Source organism: Lynx rufus, unplaced genomic scaffold (assembly GCF_022079265.1).
Source record: "Lynx rufus isolate CCGP_SWC_20201006 ecotype Redwood Valley unplaced genomic scaffold, mLynRuf1.p SCAF_5, whole genome shotgun sequence".
Lineage (NCBI taxonomy): Eukaryota > Metazoa > Chordata > Mammalia > Carnivora > Felidae > Lynx > Lynx rufus.
The window spans coordinates 22,195,591-22,215,021 of NW_025814867.1; the positions used below are offsets into that span (position 1 = coordinate 22,195,591).

The 19,431-nt window shown below is 39.9% G+C and overlaps 1 pseudogene; it reads right to left on the reverse strand.

Annotated features, from left to right (window-relative positions):
* Nucleotides 1-14,147: 14,147 nt before the first annotated feature.
* Nucleotides 14,148-19,167, reverse strand: LOC124527120 (chromobox protein homolog 3-like; annotated as a pseudogene).
* Between the last annotated feature and the right edge of the window lie 264 nt (nt 19,168-19,431).

Here is a 19,431-nt window from a genome sequence, read left to right on the forward strand (position 1 = left end):
AAGAGCCGTGTGAAGTGATTGGTAGCAAGTACTCAATGAATATCAGAGAGTGAGGAGAATCCTTGGGACCTTTGCAGTAGTTTTCCGTCAGTAAGTTGGGGAGGATGGGACGCCAAGGTTGTGGCTCAGGTGAGAAGAGAGCATTGATGTAACAGAACTAGTTCTCCATGGAAAGTCCTGTCATTTCTGTCATTCGCAAAGTCTTTCATGATGCCCCTCTGTGACATATCATCCAGACTTTGACAGTCACCTTCACAAGAGCCACAACCGCAGAGGCTGCAGGCAGAGCAGCCGATAGTCATTGCCCACTTAATGGCCTCCCAAAGGCAAACACTCTTTTACCACCCTGGAAGCCAATTTCAGTGCTCAACCCTCTATTTTTAGTCTGCTATTCTCACCTCTAGTGACATTATCATGGGGGTTTTCACTTATTTCTACTTACAAATGGGCATTTGGATGAAATATACCTGTCTCTGCACAGCAGACCCTCCACAAAAGTTGGAACCAGCTCGTTTGTAAAAGTTGGAACCAGCTCGTTTGTAAGGCCACACGCGCACGATGGAAAGGATGCTGCAGAAATGTATTCTGAGTATTGGTCCAGATATTTGGTTTGTCTAGTCTGTTATCTGGATGAGATGAGACAGTAGCTGAATTTATTTATGTAGGAGCTGGGAATTCAGCAATGATCCCCTTCTGATGCTCCACCTGCCTAGCTGCTTAACGGAGTCATTAGTGTTTATGGAACCACTTTTCTTACTTTTAAATTATATATTTAATAATGTGTTTAACAAGTCTGAATATTGTTTAAAAAAAATCACACGGGATAAAAGTGTGTCCAATGAAAAGTTAATTTCCTTCCTGCTCTTGGCCTTTGTGTCTGTCTTTTTTCTTTGGGACAACCATGGGAACTGGTGTCTTATGTAGCCTTCCACAAATATTCCCAGTTTATACAAGCATTTCTATATAGCTGTCCTTAGTCATATTTATTTTGGTAATCTAAGTTTATTAGCTTAATTGAAGTATGTGTGTAAGGATACTTTATCTGCTGAAGTCATTCTTAAACTTTGAATGTGTCGGCTTTTTCCATCCATACTGATTCTTCTGTTTGTTCTAAAAAAGGTCATTGAGTAGGGGCACCTGGGTGGCTCAGTTGATTAAGTATCTGACTTTGGCTCAGGTCATGACCTCACAGTTCTTGGTTTTGAGCCCTGCATCTGGCTCTCAGTGCAGAGCCAGCTTGGATCCTCTGTCTCCCTCTCCCTCTCTCTCTCAAAAATAAATAAACTTAAAAAAAAAGGTCATTGAGTAGATAGGCAGTTACCTGGAAATTTTTTGCGAGACAGAGTGATCCACACCTTCCCTGTAGGTCCTGCAGGGAGAATATGCCCAGCATGGAACTCAGCATACTCTAGATTTCTTGGGGATTAAACATTATTGCCTTAGGTAGAATTAAGTGATAGCTGAGGATGGAAATGAATGGTGAAAAAATGGAAGAATAACCTCTTTCTAAACTCTAGAACACCAACTCTTAACTCTTTCATGTAACTGGGCTATCCTTTATTGAGTGCTTTCTGTGAACTCATCAACTCTGTGAGCTTTTCATACACATTATCTGATCCGAATAACAACTCTGCCAGGTTTTTTTTTTTTTTATCATCATCAATTCTCAGAAGAAGGATTTTATAGACAGACTATTTGTTCATTGTCACAGAGATAGAACATAATTTAAGCTGAGTCAGGGTCTGAATCCTAGTTGTCTTTGTCCCAAAGCTCATTTCCCCTACTTGATGCTATGCATTCATGCACTGCTTTGCCAGTTTCCAAAGCAACTAAGGTCTAGCCTGTTTCCATGTTGGGAAGTCGACATGGGGCTAAAAGTTGATGGATGATATTTTAAGTTTTGGGAAAGAATCTAGCAGTGGGGGAAACGTGAAATTTCATAAATGCTGAATGAAACATTTGATTCCTTCTTGCCATCACACCCATCCCAGCCATTCCCATCTGATATCTCCACTTTAGGGTTACATGGGCAGATTCAGGATATGTTTTGGATGTTTGTGGTTCTGGTTGGAGATATTTAGGTGATAAGGTCTAGATAACAGGGATTAGTATATTTTTCAGTCCGTTTGCATAAAACTATCAGATGAGGCAGGCTCCAAAGTTGGAAAGTCTGATAGAAAACCTGACTTAGCCTATTTTTGTTATTTGTAAACATTTTTAGAGTCTAAATTTGAGGACCTAATTTGCTTATATCTTTTTATAATTTTTAATTTTCAAATAATCTGAGACATCAAAAAGTTGCAGTAATACTTCAGGCTCTACCCTTCACCAAGATCTTCCTAATGATAAAATATTATGTAATAATAATAATAATAATAATGTCATTATCTAAACCAGGCAATTAATGTAGGTATAATAATATTAATTAACATACAGACTTTATTTAGTATTCTTTTTCTTGTCCAGGATGTTATCCAGGATCCCATATTGCATTTAGTTGTTTTGTCTATTTGTTTCCAGTCTGACAACGTGTGTGTGTGTGTGTGTGTGTGTGTGTGTGTCTTTTGTAACCTTGATACTTTTGAGAATTCCTGATCAGTTATTTCATAGAATATCCCTCACTTGGTGTTTGATATTTTCTCATGATTTGATTGAGATTATGCATTTCTGGCAAGAAAACCACAGAAATGATGTGTCTTTTGTAGTGTATCATGTTGGGAGGTATATGATATTGATATGTTTAAATATTGGTGATGTAAAGTATGATCACTTGATTAAAGTAGTGCCTTGCAGGTTTCTATACTGAAAAGTTACTATTTTCTCTTTTATAATTAGTAAGTGTCTTGTGGGGAGACATTTGGAGAATATGGGTTTGTCCAACTTTGGTTTTAGGTTTATGGCTCCCTTCCAACCTAGTCCAAAAGAGTTCTGCACTGGGTATTGAGGCCAAAGCCTAATAATGACCATGGGTTGCCCTCTGTGGATGGATTTTCCTAAGATACTATGGATGGGAGAAGTAGCTGGTCTGAGGCAGAGTTTGAGTGTTCTCAAGTTGCTCAGTTTAACACTGTTATCACTCTTTCCAATTCCTAAAGGACTTTAAAGTTTAGTCAGAATAATGGGCCTTTAGGAAGTAACTTTAATTTTGTGGACCTTAGTTTATTCATCTATTCAGGTAGGTGGGACAAGAGTTCCGAAGCCTTCTTACCTTACTCATTCCCTTTGCCAGTGAGAAATTAAGAAGGAGCTTCCCCACCCCACCCCAACCCCTCCACCGAACTAGTCCTATTCATCTTCCATGTCCCAGCTCAAATATCCGTCTTAGAGAAGTCTTCCCTGACACCACAGCTTGGGATAACTGCCTGTTTCATCATACCTCCAGCACCCTTTACTTGATCTTCTGCAACACTCATTATTAAAGATGTAACATCTTGTTCAAAGTCAGCTTCCCTGCTACATTGTAAGCACCATGTCTGGTTTACTTTGATATCTGGCTTTTACCACCATGCCTAGGTCACTAAGTATACAGGTATTACATGAATGGAACTGTGCACAGTCACATGTGCTATGGATTTGGGCAAGATTAAAAAAGGGCAAGAAAGCAGAAAATAAAAAGCAATAGCTATCGTGGGAGACTGAATCATGCTCCTTCCCCTGCCGTTAATCTCTGGAACCTGTGAATGTTACTTTGTATGGCCAAGGCACTTTGCAGATGTGATTAAATTAAGCGTGTTGGGATGGGGGGGGGGTGTTTATCTGGGTGGGCCCTAAATGTAATCACAAGCATCCTCATAAAAGGTAGGTAGAAGGAAGTTTGACCACAGGAGAGAAGGTGATGTGATAATGGGACAGAGATTGAGTGGTGTGCTTTGGAAATGGAGGGTGGGGACACAAACCAGGGAATACAGGTGGCCACTAGACGTGGGGAAAAAGTCAATGAAAGGTTCTTCTTGCAGAGCCTACAGAAAGGGCCAGCCCTTCTGCACATTGACTACGGCCGTGATTGTGGGCTTTTGCCCTCAAGAACTGTAAGACATAAACTTGTGCAGTTTGAAGCCACTAAATTTCTGGTGGTTTGTTATAGGGGCAATAGCAAACTATTACAGTTATTAAAACAAACAAAAAAACGAATGTATCAAAGCCTAAAAAAAGGAACAAAGTTACAGTCAGAATGCCAAGAATACATGAAAACAAAATAATTCACAAAAGTAAAACATTAATTCTAAATGTATTTTAGCTAAAATAACAAAGGCAGCATACCACAGTGGGCTCAGGACAGCTTGTTTGAGGCACCAATAGAGCATGTTTCTGAGAATCACGGGTGTGCCGACTGTATGCATTCCCACGTGCCAGGGAGGAGCTTTGCACGTCTGCTGAATGGCGCACAGCAGTCTGGTTCGAGGAATTCGCACTGAATTTGGAGACCTCAGTACATCCTAGCAGTGTCATAATTTTTATTCATGAATGTCAAATTTTTATAAAGTCATAGTAATTAGTATGTCTTTAAGCCATTCAAAAAGAAAGTATATATAATTCTACATTACTTTCCTGGAAACATAGCATCAGTGTTTGGCTCTAGGAAGTCCCTGTAGTGGGCGACAGACCACAATGAGAGATACACTGGACAGAATAATTCCTCTCTTTTTTTCCCAGCTTCAATGAGATTTAATTGACCTAAACACTGTATAAGTTAATTTTTTTTTTTTAATGTTTACTTACTTTTTGAGAGAGAGACAGAGCACAAAGCGGGGAGGGCAGAGAGGGAGACAGAATCCGAAGCAGGCTCCAGGCTCTGAGCTGTCAGCACAGAGAGCCTGATGTGGGGCTCCAACTCATGAACGGTGAGATCGTGACTGGAGCTGAAGTTGGCTACTTAACCAACTGAGCCACCCAGGTGCCCCAAAACATTGCGTAAGTTTAAGGTGTACAATGTGATGATTTGATACATGTGTATATTAAGAAATGTTCGGCATAATAATGTTGTTAACACATCCTTCACTTTACATAATTACCATTTTGTTGTTGTTGTTGATATGGAGAGAATATTAAAGCTACAATGTCATGGTACCTTTCCAGTATATGATAGAGAATTGCTAACTGTAGTTACCATACTGTACCTTAGATCTCTAGAACATACTCCAGAACATCTCATAGCTGAAAGTTTGTAGTCTTTGACCAATATATCCCCATTTCTCCCTCTCAGGCCTTGGCAACCACCATTCTGCTTTCTGTTTCTATGAGTTTGATGTTTTCAGATTCCACGTATAAGTGAGCTCATATGGTGTTTATTTTTCTTTGAGTTATTTCACTTAAAGTAATGCCCTCAAGGGACCAGGATTTTCCTCTTTCTCATAGCTGAATATTATTCCATTTATATAACATTTTCTTTTTCTGTCCATTCCTAGATGGACACTTAGGTTGTTTTCATATCTTGACTATTGTGAATAATTCTTCAATGAATGTGGGATTGCAGATATCTGAAGATAGCAATTTTATTTCCTTTGGATATATACCTAGAAGTGAGATTACTGGATCATGTGGTAATTCTGTTTTTGACTTTTAAATTTTTATTTATTTATTTATTTATTTATTTATTTATTTTTAAAAAAAAATTTTTTTTTTCAACGTTTATTTATTTTTGGGACAGAGAGAGACAGAGCATGAACGGGGGAGGGGCAGAGAGAGGGAGACACAGAATCGGAAACAGGCTCCAGGCTCTGAGCCATCAGCCCAGAGCCCGACGCGGGGCTCGAACTCACGGACCGCGAGATCGTGACCTGGCTGAAGTCGGACGCTTAACCGACTGCGCCACCCAGGCGCCCCTATTTATTTATTTTATTTTTTAAATTTTTTTTTTCAACGTTTTTATTTATTTTTGGCACAGAGAGAGACAGAGCATGAACAGGGGAGGGGCAGAGAGAGAGGGAGACACAGAATCGGAAACAGGCTCCAGGCTCCGAGCCATCAGCCCAGAGCCTGACGCGGGGCTCGAACTCCCGGACTGCGAGATCGTGACCTGGCTGAAGTCGGACGCTTAACCGACTGCGCCACCCAGGCGCCCCCCTATTTATTTATTTTAAAAGTCTACTTATTTATTTTGAGAGAGAGAGAGAGAGAAAGCGAGAGCAAGAGTGTGCACAACTGGGGAAGGGCAGAGAGAGAGAGAGGGAGAGAGAGAGAATCCCAAGCAGGCTCCACTTTGTCAGCACAGAGCCCAACTTGGAACACAATCTCATGAACCATGAGTCCATGACCTGAGCCAAAATAAAGAGTCAGATGCTTAACTGACTGAGTCACTCAGGCGCCCCTCTTCTGTTTCTCGTCATGGCCATTCTAACAGGTGTGAGGTGATATCTCATTGTGGTTTTGGTTTGCATTTCCCTGATGATTTGTGATGTTAAGCATCTTTTCATGTACATGTTGGCCATTTATATGTCTTTTTAAGAGAAATGTCTGTTCAACTCCTCTGACCAATTTTAATGATTGTTTTCTTGCTATTGAGTTGTAGGAGTTCTTTTGTAGTTTAGATACCAGTCCCTTACCATATATATGGTTGGCAAGAACTTTCCTCTATTCTGTAAGTTACCTTTTCATTTTGTTGATGGTTTCCTTTCCTGTGTAGAAGCTTTATAGTTTGATGTAGTCATATTTGGTTTTTGCTTTTGTTGCCTGTGTTTTTGATGTCATATCCTAAAAATAATTGCCAAGAAAGATGTCAAAGAGCTATTCCCAAAGTTTTGTTTTTCAAGGAATTTTATGATTTCCTTTATGATTTTCCTTCCTTTAATGATTTCTTTTTTTTTTTTTCCAATTTTATTGATTTTATTTTATTTTATTTTATTTTTTTTGGCATTTCATTGTTTTTTTTTATATATATGAAATTTATTGAACAAATTGGTTTCCATACAACACCCAGTGCTCATCCCAAAAGGTGCCCTCCTCAATACCCATCACCCACCCTCCCCTCCCTCCCACCCCCCATCAACCCTCAGTTTGTTCTCAGTTTTTAACAGTCTCTTATGCTTTGGCTCTCTCCCACTCTAACCTCTTTTTTTTTTTTTTTTCTTCCCCTCCCCCATGGGTTCCTGTTAAGTTTCTCAGGATCCACATAAGAGTGAAACCATATGGTATCTGTGTTTCTCTGTATGGCTTATTTCACTTAGCATCACACTCTCCAGTTCCATCCACGTTGCTACAAAAGGCCATATTTCATTTTTTCTCATTGTCACATAGTATTCCATTGTATATATATACCACAATTTCTTTATCCATTCATCAGTTGATGGACATTTAGGCTCTTTCCATAATTTGGCTATTGTTGAGAGTGCTGCTATGAACATTGGGGTACAAGTGCCCCTATGCATCAGTACTCCTGTATCCCTTGGATAAATTCCTAGCAGTGCTATTGCTGGGTCATAGGGTAGGTCTATTTTTAATTTTCTGAGGAACCTCCACACTGCTTTCCAGAGCGGCTGCACCAATTTGCATTCCCACCAACAATGCAAGAGGGTTCCCGTTTCTCCACATCCTCTCCAGCATCTATAGTCTCCTGATTTGTTCATTTTGGCCACTCTGACTGGCGTGAGGTGATACCTGAGTGTGGTTTTGATTTGTATTTCCCTGATAAGGAGCGACGCTGAACATCTTTTCATGTGCCTGTTGGCCATCTGGATGTCTTCTTTAGAGAAGTGTCTATTCATGTTTTCTGCCCATTTCTTCACTGGGTTATTTGTTTTTCGGGTGTGGAGTTTGGTGAGCTCTTTATAGATTTTAGATACTAGCCCTTTGTCCTTTAATGATTTCTTTTTTTTAAAATTTTTTTTTCAACGTGTATATATTTTTGGGACAGAGAGAGACAGAGCATGAACAGGGGAGGGGCAGAGAGAGAGGGAGACACAGTATCAGAAACAGGCTCCAGGCTCTGAGCCATCAGCCCAGAGCCCGACGCGGGGCTCGAACTCACAGACCGCGAGATCGTGACCTGGCTGAAGTCGGACGCTTAACCGACTGCGCCACCCAGGCGCCCCTAATGATTTCTTAAATTGTAGTTTTTAATCCATTCAAATTCATTTTTGAGTGATGTAAAATAGATGTCTGGTTTTATTTTTCTGCCTGTGGTTATCTATTCTTCCCAACGCTATTTGTTGAAAAGGTTATCCTTTCCCCATTGAGTATTCTTGATTGCCTTGTCAAATATTAGTTGATTGTATATTGAGCATTTATCTCAGTTCTGAATTCTGTTCCATTGGTCTATGTGTCTATTTTTATGCCAGTACCATACTGTTTTTGCTACTGTAGCTTTATAATACAGTTTGAACTCAGGAAGTGTGATACCTCCAACTTTGTTCTATCTCAAGATTATTTTTTTGGCTCTTTAGGGTCTTTTGTGGTTCCATACAGATTTTAGAATTGTCTTTTCTATTTCTGTGAAAAATTCCATTGGAAATTTGATGGGGATTGCATTGAATCCATAGATAGCCTTCGATCTTTGGCCATTTAACAATATTAATTTTTCTGATCCATGAACATGAAATTTCTTTCCATTTGTTTGTGTCATCAATTTCTTTCATTTAAGTCTTCTAGTTTTTGGTGTAAAGATCTTTTACCTCCTTGGTTACATTTATTCCTAAGTGTTTTATTGCTTGTGATGCTATTGCAAATGGTATTGTTTTTTAAATTTCTTTTTCACATATTGTTTGTTAGTATATAGAAATACAACTAATTTCTGTGTGTTGATTTTGTGTCCTGAAATTTTACTGAAGTTGTTGAGTAGATCCAACAGTTTTTTGGTGGGTCTTTAGGATTTTCTCTATATAAGATCGTATCATTTGCAATGAAAGATGATTTTATTCTTTCCTTTTGATTTCGATGTCTTTTATCTCTTTTTTCTTGTCTAATTGTTCAGCACTATGTTTAACAGGAGTGGTGAGTGTGGGCACCCTTGTCTTGTTCCTGATCTTAGAGGAAAGGCTTTCAGCTTTGTACCATTAGTATGATGCTAGTTATTGGCTTGTCATAAATGGCCTTTGTTATGTTGCTGTGTATTCCTTCTATATCCAATGTTTTGAATATTTTTATAATGAAAATATGTTATATTTTGTAAAATGCTTTTCTGCATTTATTGAGATTATCACGTGATTTTTGTCTTTTGTTTTATTTGAAGAAGCAGTCACCTCTTCCAGACTTTATGGATTGGCGTCCGTAAAGAAAGGCCTTCACCCTCAGGTGGGGGCCTGCTGGAGTGTGCTGTGACCCTGGTTCTAGTCCTGCAGGATGCTAAGTACAGGGATGTGTAGGGACTCTTGGTTCAGGAGGGTGTGATGTTAGGCTGCTTGGGTCCATAGCATTGACAAGTGTGTGGTCCTTGTCAAGTGTTGTGGGGCTCCATAGTGGTTGCAAGGGCTGTTGGGGTCCTCAGCAGTGCCTCCAGGTCAAGCAGCTAGGGCCGGAGCTGGTTGTGCACACGCACTGAACTGTGGGGGCCAGTTGCAGTTGCTTGTATAAAGAGAAGGACTGGGCCAGGGCCAGCAGCAAAGGCTTGGGTCAGCTGTGGGTACACTGGCTGCCTCGATGGCCCTGGCTGTTGGTGTACCAGCTGCAGGGTCTCCCAACAGCATGCACAGAGCAGTGGAGGCTGGTGACAAAGATCGGGTGGGGGCACGCAGGTGAACTGCTGGGGGGCTTGCTGTAAGTGCATGTGGTGCTATAGGCCAGCAACTGGAGGTAGGGCTGAGTCCAGGTCCACAAGCAGCTATAGGGCCTTTGCTGTCTGTTTGTACTTCTATGGCTGCAAGATCTCACCATGGGCACGCACACAGCAGTAGAAATGGCTGACGGGAGCCAGACTTGCGGTGTGCAAGTGCATGGCTAGGTGGGCTCGCCCCGAGTGTACACACAGTAGTGGGGGTTAGCTGTGGGCGTCTAGAGTGGTATTTTGCATTCATGCAGCTGCAGAGGACTGCCTAGTCCATGCCATGCCGTGGCTGCTGGCCTGGATCCCAGACTTTGGTGGGGGGCTAGAAGAGACTCAGATGGCTGGTATCTGTTGAGTGTGAATACCTGTGAGGTAAAGATCAGTGAAATCTGCATGCGTCCATAGCTGTAATGGTCATTGGTTTCTTCAGGGGTGAAAGTAGCTGTGTTCTCTGCAGAGCAGGGCACTAGGAACCATGGTCACTTCTGCCCATGGCTGATATTGGTAGCTCCTGCCCTTCATCCTTGTTCCTAGCCAATTAATTCTATATGCCTCAGCTTTGTCAGTCTCTGCATGGAGTAAAAACCAAAGTGGTCCTGAAAGGCTGGCAAAGCTCGTCACTCACTCTGCTCTCCCTTTTCTGGGGGGGGGGGGAGAACTCTTTCTAGTTGGGGAGTTACCTCTTGTGTTCATCAGAACCAGTCTGGAGGATGGAATGATGCAGGCAAAAGGAAACAATTTTTCCTTCCCTTTTCGTGTGGTTATTCTCAGGTTTTTTGTTCCATTGTGTTGCTGAAGTTTCTTGGGTGGACTCCTGACCTCTCTCAGGGCTGCTCGTGTTTGTGGATAGCTGTCTAATTGTTCATCTTTGTCAGGGGTGGAGGCTGGGGCTACTTTGCCATTTGGTGACATCGTTCCAGAATAATTTCTATGATCCCTTTTAGTTTATGACTTAAGAGCCATAGAGAAAATTCTGCACTTTCTTAGGAAGCTATGGTAGGTTATTTCCTATCACACTTCCCCTGCAGTATGCCTCCATTTTCCCTTGAGCTGTGTTGCTGTATGGAATACAATTCTAGAATTACAATCCATATGAAGGGGAATGAGTGTTGAAAAGTACCTTCATGGTCAACTGTCCTAAAGTTCTGTTTCCCTTCCCTACCATGCTGTGATGCTGGACCATGGGCTAGGAGGACATCCTGCTAGGGGTTCTCATTTACCCAGTTAGTGGCTTTTAAATTTCGGTGTCCATCAGAGTCATTGTACATAGGTAGGATTGGTGGAATTGGATTCTTGGACTTTATTTCAGATTTACTGAATCAAAGTTTACTGGTGTGGTGCCTGGAATCTGTATTCCCCCACCCTCCCCCCCAAGTTTCCTTAGATGATTGTGACATGTCTCTAAATTTGAGAATCATTGTGGCAGATAGCAAAGCTCCATGAAGCCACAGAGCATATTTTATTCCTCTTTCTATTCTTCAAAGCTCTGATGCCTGTCCGTGGTACTATATTGCCAGTATATATTTTAATGGATCTGCAGAGGGGTTCTTGAATTACAATGAAAGTAAGATTTTTAGGTCTTCTCAGGGAGGAATTAAAATGTTATTACATGGCTACTATTCATTGAATCCTACTTTGTGCCAAGTATTTATGTGTATTATTTCTAAAACTTTTAACAATCCTAAAAGTTGGGTGGGAACATTCTCTGCATTATAGAAGAAGAAGCAAGCTCAGAAAATTTCAGGGGTTTGCTCAAGGTGAAAGAACTAGAAATTGATGGAGCCAGATTCAGACTCAAATCTTCCTGAGACCAATGTCCTTTCTCTTTCTATCAAATGATAGAGTTATAACTATTCCGGAAGAGTTGTTTTTAACTCCAACTCCTGGAACACCATTTGTTTTCTCCGTTAGTGAGATTGAGTATAAGAGGAGAAAGGGAACCAGGAGGAGAAAAGGAAATTATTTAGTAATTTTTTCAGTAGCTTTGAGGATGACCTGATAATGAGATGTAGATTTTGGAAACGGAGGATAGCAATCACTGAATGAAAATTCAGCCATTAGTTGGGAGCCAGCGTCATGGAAGGAACTGAGTCACATAGCTAAAATTGAAGCACATACTAGGATTTTTTTCTTTGGATGGAACACCATCCTTAAATATTAATTGGAGCTGAAAGAAATACTTACATGTTAAATGATCATTTGATGTACAGAGATTTACCTTCCTCCTTCTGGCAGCTGTTCCTTAGCATCTTTTGTGCCTCTCCTTTTCTTGTTCACTTGCTGGCATTTGGAAAGCGTGGTTGTCCACCCTGGGCCTTCTGCATCCATGCACTCTCTCCAAGATCATCTCACCAGTCCCCTGTGTTTGAAGATCACTGAACTGTTCAGCAATGCCAGGTTTGTGTATTGTTTGTGCACGACACCTGCACTGGGACATCTAATAGGGCATCTGCATCTTCACGGTTTGAAATAGGGCAGGGGTTTTCCACCCCACTCCCTGTTCTCTTCTCAGATGGAGTCCTTTCCTAGCCCAGTGAGGGCCACCCAGTTATGAAAGCCATTCACCTACTTATAAAACAGCTTTTCTGTGAAAACAAGAAGCCTGAGAGACATCTTCAGTTTTCTCCTCTCCGTCACCCCTCATATCCGGGGATATCCAGGCAGGGATTGTCAGTGTTCCCTCTAAAATATTCCCCCATTTCCTCCACTTTGTTCTGTCACCATCGCCGTCTCCTAACCCAGTCCCCATTGCCTCTGACCTACTCTCCGGAATTCCATTTTTCTTCCTCTGTAACTTGTTCTCCATAATGGTTTCATAAAAAACATAAATCAGTCCCTTGCTTAAAACACTTCAAAGGCTTCCCTCAGAACTTAGAATAAAATCCAAACCTTTGAAATTGTCTAAAGGCCTTGCATGGTGCCTCTTTCCTACCTTTCAGATCTAACTGCTTCCTTCTCACTCTTCTCAGAGCTCCAGCTCTACTGGTCTCTTTTCTGTTCCTCAGACATGCCATTCTCTTTGCTGCCTCTGGTCCTTTGCACATGCTTTTTCCTCTGTCTGGAATATTCTTTCCCTACATTGCCTGGTAAGATCTTCTCACCCTTTCAGTTTGAGTTCAAATATTACCTTCTCACAATGGACCTACCAAAATGCTCTGATTATCCACTTTTTTTGTTGTTGTTGTTACTCTACTGGGATTGCTCTTAAAATTTAACAGAAACCTTTACATGTATTGTTCTTATGTATAGAGTTAATTAGTGTCTATATAGCCTTCCATTAAAACAATAAAAAAATGTAGTATGCATTTGTCTTCTGCTTCCTCCTCTTTGCTCATTCCTGTGTTGATTTTAACTGGAGTTTAGTGTCAGATTATTTTGAATATTTTAACAAACGATTCTTTAGATTTAAGAATACATTTTTGTAATACTTCATATGGCTGTTTATTCCTCTGAACTCCATTTTCTTTTTCCTGAAGTTCAATTATTCATTTTTTTCAGGATGGATTTGTAGGTAACAATAAATTGAGATCTTTCATGAAAGATAGCTATATACATTTGCTAAAACTCATTGAACTATACTTAAAACTTGTACATGTCACTGTATGTAAATTACCTCAATAGAAATATAGTACTGGGAAAAAATTTAATGCATGAACCAATGGATACAGCTGAGCACTCAAGCTAAAGAAATTTCTCTTAGAACACAGCACAAAGAGATAGAGATACATAAATGGAATAAATGGATAAATCTATGAATATGCAGTTAAGAGACAACAGATATAGAAGTTGTAACATTTGATTAGTAGGAGTTTTAGGAGAAAATATAATCTCATGGATTGAGAAATAGAATGAAGGATATACTCAGAGAAATAAAGGATATTTCCTAGAATGAAAGACAGATGCAAAGGGCCAAGTATATATATACACATACACACACGCATATATAGTTATATATATTAGTATATATTATTTTATATTTATATATAAATATATTACTAATTATACATATTACTAATTAGTACATATATTACATATATATTTACATATATATGTACATATATATATATATACATACTTTAAATCTGCATTTAGACACATAACAGTTATAGTTGAGAATATTGGAGTGTCAGTCTGGCTCAGTTAGCAGAGCATACGACTCTTAATGTTGGAGTCATGAGTTCAAGCCCCATGTTGGGCATGGGCCCTACTTAAAAAAGAAAAGAAAAAGAGAAAAAAAAAAGCATGTCGAAGTTGGTATGAAATTTCCTCTGTGTATCAGACATGGTTTTACTCATAGGACAGTATATTGTATGTGTCATGTGTTCATTCAACACTAACTTTTGAGCATTTCCTGTGTGCCAGGCATTGTGCCAGATGATTAGGGACTTAGAGGCATACGAGAGATGATTCTTGCCTTAAAGAAACTCCCGATCTGAAAGGGGCAATAGACAGGTCAGTGAACAACTGCAGCCAAAGGCTGTTCAATGGACCAAGAGAGTCTGCACATACACAGATGGGGCAGCACAAGGTGGGTCATCAGTCTGGTTAGTGGTGTAAGCATGTCCCATTCAACTGAAGTGAGAAATCTAGAAGCGAAAAATAACATGAAAAGAATTGTTTTATCATTTCAGAATACAGTTCTTTAAATTGCTTTAGTAATAAGGTGTGGGCGTGCAAGACTGGCGGCAGAGGAAACACACGTGTGACGTGTGTTGGCTGCAGTCTAGTTACTAGAATTAACATGTGGTCACTAGAGTGATGCACGGAGACCCAAATGGTTTTTGGAAAGCTTTCAATCACAAGCAAGTTACGTAGGTAATTTCAGACTAAGGGAATATATAAAAATATCTCTGAGCTTCAGTTCTGTGAGGAAAAAAAGAGAAGGACTAAATAATTTATCTAGAGTTTATAGGGAAGAATACATTGTTTCTTTTTTCTTTTTCTTTTTGAAAATAAAACTGTTTATTGAGTACTGTGTACACTAAAGTAAGTAACATGCAGTTGGATAACATTCTGATTACTACAAAGTTATTGTTTTTTTCCTAGCTTCTGCTAGGAAGCAGAACTCAGTAACCCAAATACTGAGAAGATTGAGCCTACATGTAAAAAAGGAGTTGGGATAAAGAAAACACACGCAGGTCAAGGATTAAGATTACAGAAGTCTGTTCACCCATTTATTGCAGCAGGTCCTAAATTGCTGACATCTTTAACCATCTGATTATCATTAGGTTTCCAAGAATGAAGTTTTAGGCATTCCTTGAATCATGACCTTTTAGTCCCATTTAGTTGCATTTAGACACATTTAGTCAATCTCTTTTAGGCATTACGTGTAAAGTAATGGTTCACCAGGAGGAATCTCCAAAATGTCCATTTAACTAAAAATAAAATAAAATGAAATAATAAAAGAATATAAAAGTCCATTTACCTAACCTCGCTTACCTAATTACAACACACCAGGACTTCTCTAGTTTCCTCATTTGGGTGGGGAGGTTGTTGTTAGTCTTTCAGGGCTTTTGCAGATAAAATATGGATATGGATTCTGATATGGCTGCTTTTAAATTGTCCAATTTATTTTTTTTAAATATGAAATTTATTGTCAAATTGGTTTCCATACAACACCCAGTGCTCATCCCAACAGGTGCCCTCCTCAATACCCATCACCCACCCTCCCCTCCCTCCCACCCCCCATCAACCCTCAGTTATTATCAGGATTTAAGAGTCTCTTATGGTTGGCCTCCTTCCCTCTCTGTAACTCCCCCCTGCCTTGTCCTCTCCCTTGGTCTTCTGTTGAGTTTCTCAGGATCCACATATAAGTGAAAACATATGGTATCTGTCTTTCTCTGTATGGCTTATTTCACTTAGCATCACACTCTCCAGTTCCATCCACGTTGCTACAAAAGGCCATATTTCATTCTTTCTCATTGCCACGTAGTATTCCATTGTGTATATAAACCATCCAAGGGATACAGGAGTGCCGATGCATAGGGGCACTTGTACCCCAATGTTTATAGCAGCACTTTCAACAATAGCCACATTATGGAAAGAGCCTAATGGTCCAATTTAAATCATTTACTTTATATTTAAATTATCCAATTAATTATAAAATTATCTATTTAATTTGAAAGTTTAGGGCTTTAGGAAAAATTTCAATTTAACTTGAAGTGACTTATTTCTTAGGTTGCTCAAAATGATGGCATCCAAGAAACATGGGCTTATCCATGGTTATGAAATTCTGTTTTGTTTTGGTGAATGTTGAAGGAAGGAAAGGAAGAAAGAAAAAGAAAAAGAAAGAAAGAAAGAGAAAGAAAAAGAAAAGAAAAAGAAAACCATTTACATATGTGTTATATATACACATGAAAAAACCCCAAATAACAAAAAATCCAGAATGGTCCTTAGGCATATAGGAGTTAAATACAAATTCTGATTGAGTAATAACTATGGGGATTTCCACCAACATTTAGAAAAGCTGTTCTCTAATGCAAAGGAAATAATATATGGCCTCAAGTGATAATATAATGGTCAAAATAACACATGATCTCAAATATTCTTTTCTGATAAAAAAAACAATGCAGACAGTATTTATTCAAAGTAACCAGTGCTAGACAGAGAGATAAGATGGTGGTGTAGTAGGAGGACTAACTCTAGGCTTGCCTTGTCTTTCAAACACAGCTAGGCAAATATCAAATCATTCTTCATACCCAAGAAATCAATCTGAGGATTGACAGAACAAACTGCACAACTAGAGGGAGAGAGAATCTACATACAGGAATGTAGGATATGGAAAGATGTGGTTTAGGGGAGAAACAGATTGCAGAGGGGAGGGGACCCCGGTCACAGAGAAAGACAAGAGAGAGTGGAGTGGATACACACAAGGAGAACGCTTCCCCAAAACCATTGGCTGAAAGAATGAGAGGGGCTGATCTTTGAGTTTTTGCAACCAGTGGGGCTCCTAAGACTGGAGTTTTAGGGGTCGAGGGTTTGGCTGTGATAGAGCCCTGAGGGTGCTATCCTACTCCTGGAGAGAAGGCAGGCAAGCAATGCCACGGCAGATGGTGCCATCTGAGGGTTTCCTAAGGCACATGGGGAGAGACTGTCACTCTTCTTAGAGTACATCTGTGAGAGGTGGTTTTTGTAGAGACCCTTCTCTGGGGACAAAAGAGCCAGAGGGTGCCACTCCCACCGTGCCACCCCCACCCCCCCCCCCCCATCCCTCAGCATGGGCGCAGAGACACCTGCTGGGGTGCTGAGACACTGACTGTTTAGCCTGCTTTGCTGCAAATCCCACACCCCTGCATTTTGGTGCCACTGCCCTTCTCGGTCAAACCTGCATCAGTCCCTGCACAGTGAGACCCTTCCCCAGGAGATCAGCACAGACCCCAGCCACAGCATGTTTCTGAAATTTAGAGTTTTAAAATTCAGCAGGCTTGGCTGGGATAGAACCCAAATTGCACTGCACTCCTCCAGACAGACAAGCAACCCAGAGGCAGACAGCATGAAAATAGTGATCTGAAAAATGTTGGGGCACAAACATTCAACTGGCACCAGCCAGTTACTTTGTTCTCAGTGAGGGGCCTCCATGCTTGCTGCTCTCAGGGAAGCACTCCCAGAAGAGTGAATAATTTTCCCTGTTACTCTTGAATACAGAGAACAAACTGAGGGTTGATGGGGGGGGGGTGGGGGAGAGGGGAAAGTGGGTGATGGGCACTGAGGAGGGCACTTGTTGGAATGAGCACTGGGTGTTGTATGGAAGCTAATTTGACCATAAATTATATTTTAAAAAATGTCCCCTCTTGTGTCCCAGACATTCAACAAATCTAAAAGACAACCTTTGGAATGGGAGAAGATATTAGCAAATGACATATCTGTTAAGGGGTTATTATCCAAAGTCTATAAAGAACTTATCAAACTCGACACTCAAAAAACAAATAATCCACTTAAAATATGGGCAGAAGACACGAATAGACATTTTTCTAAAGAAGACACAGATGGCCAACAGACACATGAGAAGATGCTCCGCATTACTCATCATCAGGGAAACACAAATCAAAACTACAGTGAGATACCACCTCACACCTGTCAGAGTGTCAAATATCAATAACTCAAGAAACAACAGGTGTTGGTGAGTATGTGGGAAAGGGGAATGCTCTATGTTGTTGGTGGGAATGTAGCCACTCTGGAAAACAGTATGGAGATTTCTCAAAAAGTTAAAAATAGAACTATTCTACAATCCAACAATTGCATTACTAGGTATTTATCCAAAGGATACAAAAATAGTAATTGGAAGGAACACATGCATCCCAGTGTTTATGGCAGCATTATCAACAATAGCCAATTTAAAGAAAGAACCCAAATGTCCATTGACTGATGAATGGATAAAGATGTGGTATATATACCACACAATAGAATATATATATATATATATATGTATATATATATATATATATACACACACACACACACATGAGTATATATATGTATATATATATATATATATATAATATGTGTGTATGTGTGTATATATACTCGTGTGTGTGTGTGTGTGTATATATATATATATATATATATATATATATATTCATAATGGAATATTTCTCAGTCATCAGAAAGAACCAAAACTTGGCATTTGCAATGACATGGATGGAGCTAGAGAGTATTATGCTAAGCAAAATAAGCCATTCAGAGAAAGACAAACACCATATGATTTCACTCATGTGTGGAATTTGAGAAACAAAGCAGATAAACATAAGGGAAAAAAAGAGAGAAGCAAACCAGGAAGCAGACTTTTAACTATAGACAACAAACTGATGGTTACTGGAGGGGAGGTGGGTGGGGGAATAGGTTAAATAGGTGATGGGCATTAAGGAGGGCACTTGTTGAGATGAGCACTGGGTGTTGTATCTAAGTGATGAATCACTCAATTCTATCCCTGAAACTAATATTATACTGTATGTTAACTAACTGGAATTTAAATAGATGCTGAGTTAGTCTCGGTTCATAAAAAGCATTTACAATTCAAGGACACGTCATATTTGCCTCTTTGGCCAGCTGTGCCTCATCTCAATATTGCCATGTTATGACAAACATTAATTCACCACTGCTGTCTACGGCACTAATTTTTTGTTTAGGTCAAGACCTCCGGTAAAGCCTTGGCTTATCAGTGGCATCTCTTTTCTTTGATTTGCTGTCGTTAGATTCACTGTCAGATAAAGGTTTTCTTTTTGTATCTCCTTTTTGAGAATTAAGAAATGCTTCAATTAACTCTGGACAATCTAAATTTTCTTCAGGTTCCCAAGTATTTTCAGCATTGTCAGTAAATCCCTTCCGCTTCAGGAAATACTCCACTTTCCTAGTCGTTAGGCATCCATCCAGTACTTTTTCCACCAAAATTCTTCAGGCTTTGTCTTTTCCACTTTATTACTCTTTCCATTATTTGTCTCTCCCACTTTTTGCAATATATTTTAATTGGAGGCCATTAAAAATTATTTTAATTTCCATTTAGTTAACATACAGTATCTTATTTGTTTTGGGTGTACGCTATAGTGATTCAACAGTTCCATATATTACTCAGTGCTCATCAAGGTAAGTGTACTCTTTAATCCCCTTCACCTCTTTCACCCATCTCCCCCCCCCCCCCCCCCCCCGCCCCATCCACCTCTCTTCTGGTAACCATCAGTTTGTTTTCCATAGTTGAGTCTGCTTTTTGGTTTGTTGGATGCCATTTTTTCTTGCAAGACTTG